At 33.4% G+C, this 2418-nt stretch overlaps 1 long non-coding RNA gene across 1 annotated transcript; it reads right to left on the bottom strand.

Moving 5' to 3' along the window:
• Positions 1–1541: 1541 nt before the first annotated feature.
• On the bottom strand, positions 1542–2293 carry LOC116007824. The gene is made up of 3 exons (XR_004095359.1): positions 2205–2293; positions 1934–2119; positions 1542–1624 (listed from the first exon to the last, which is right to left on the bottom strand). It is a non-coding gene; the product is annotated as an uncharacterized LOC116007824 (long non-coding RNA).
• Positions 2294–2418: the final 125 nt, after the last annotated feature.

Raw genomic sequence — 2418 nt, 5'->3', positions numbered from 1 at the left:
ATATTCTCAAATAAAACTCACAACTCAAGTTATATATTCCCAAATAAAACTCACAACTCAGTTTTCAAAAAAAAAAAAAAAAACTCACAACTCAAATTAAAAGACATTCGATGCTAGTGTTAGTGTACCAAACTGTGCATTATGGACGAATGAAGATAGATGAAATATGAATATTTACCTACTCGAACACAACGAAAAGGGAATGAAAATGACAAATACCTTCAATCAGAGGACATACCTTTATCTACAAGTTTATCTGTGAGAGAAAGTTGCATGTGCTGCTTCTAAAAAGGAACAGTCCATTGACTTACAATATTTGACTCCTGCAAGAAGAAAAAGTAATATTGTTTTGCCTTTGAGGATGATTACAAGATGATGATCGATGCCCGCTTTACTTTTAGTGTGAGATAAACTCTAAAGACGCTAAGACGTACTCGTGCACTTTTTTGCACGCTTGGTAGTCGGTGCCTACTTTTTGATACCATAACGTATGTTATCCAGTAATGATATTGGACTCTGGCTAATTTGGAGTAGTGTAGCTGTTATTGAATCTACTTGTTGTTTTATTCATAGCACTATTACTACTATGTGAGTGTGCACTACTGCACTGGATAAAGAAGTCGGACATGCATAAAGAGGAAAGCCAAGGTAATCTACAAAGGGTCAAGTTGCTATTCCATCCTCTTCCAATTCCTGCAGATAATGCAATGATAAAGTTATTCATTATCATCAAACTTTCTCTCTTCCATCAGCAGCCATTTCTAGTTCATGTGCATTTGTGAGCCACTTTAGTGATAGAGCTCTTTTATCAGATCAAGATGGTGGATAAGGACAAGAACATTCAGAAACTCACAGCCGCTACCATGACTTCACAGAACATATTACAACTATCCTTTTCATTAGATTGTCATTTTACAATTCTTTGCAGCACATCATATATTTCATGACCTCTAATTAACAGAAAGAGACATAATAGATAAGCTCAAGTTTGAACAACTATATGGGGTCATTGATCGGCTATTTTCTTGATTATATTTCTTCCATATCAGGAAAACTTGTCTTTCGAAAGGATTTCTATTCAGAAATTTAATTACCCCATGTCTAAATAAATATTTGAAGGGTCAGAAACATACTGTTTGTACGGATTTTTTCCGTCTCTATTTCGTGAATATTTTTTATTTTATTTGATAGTTAGCTACGGATTTACTACAATATTTGTCTGTTGCTAAATTTTAATATTTTTAAAAAAAGTACCCGCTAATTAATTTATTTCACATACCTACATTAAACCTATAATATAATAAATTTATCAGCTAATTAATATCGCATACATGCAATAAACCTATAATATAATGCATCAATAATATAATTGCAAAATATATTATATTTAAATATTCATACTCATTAGCAATAACAAAAGTAAAGTTACTATGACAAAAACTATTACAGCTAGCTACTGGACTAAGATCTTGAACATCAGGCCTCTGCCTATTTCCATGTCGACCCAAAGTGTTGGCAAAAAAATTATGAAGCTCGGCAACAATTTTATCGTCTAACTGCAAAAGTATTCTCTTGAGCTTCCTAGCACCATATGTGAAAGCACTCCGTATCGTATAGAAATTTCCTGCACAAAGCAATCCAAGATGGAAATCAACACGGGCTTTGGGTCACTAATTTGAGTTTAACAGTTTTGTTAGGACGATATCATAATTATCAGGTTAAAAGTTTAAGACTTAGGGTTCGCAAAATCAAATAATATGTACACTTATGCATGCATTGCATTCCTCGGTATCGGCATGAATTTATCATGATCAAATCTTCAGAAAGATGTCAAAGCTTCAACATACAATAACATTTGATATAAGGGAGCACAAACAGGACAAAAACCATGGAAAAATAATAATTAGTGAATAAAAAATACAAATTGCATTACCTTTGCTGACACTACGGCCAAGATTTTTATTTTCCTTCAGAGGATCAACTATGGTAAGATGCTTTTGTTGAAAGGTTCTGGAGTTCATGTCATACCGTCTTGAAGAAACAGAAAACATTTTGACACAATATCTAAGAAAATCATTGTTGAGCAGTAACTCACCACCATCATTTTCAGGAACCTCAACTGCAAAAGGAACATGAAATCATCTTGATGAAATAATGCAAAGAAACATATAATGACAGACCACAGTTAGCAAGAAGTTGCTTACCCACAATTTCTGGCAAAGATGATATGCGAGCAGGACCAGTTAAACAAATACAATATGTTCCCAGTCAAACTTGCTAAAGTAGTCCAAAAATTTGTAGAGGACCTAAAAATTTAGCATTTTCAATCATTAGAGTTTCCAAATGCGAATAAGAATGCTGGATATGAACATTCAGTGTGAGGTTTGGACATTTGGTTTCAGGAAGTTTAATAATTCA

This window comes from Ipomoea triloba, chromosome 16 (assembly GCF_003576645.1).
Source record: "Ipomoea triloba cultivar NCNSP0323 chromosome 16, ASM357664v1".
NCBI lineage: Eukaryota > Viridiplantae > Streptophyta > Magnoliopsida > Solanales > Convolvulaceae > Ipomoea > Ipomoea triloba.
This window is presented reverse-complemented; position numbering and strand designations above follow the sequence as displayed.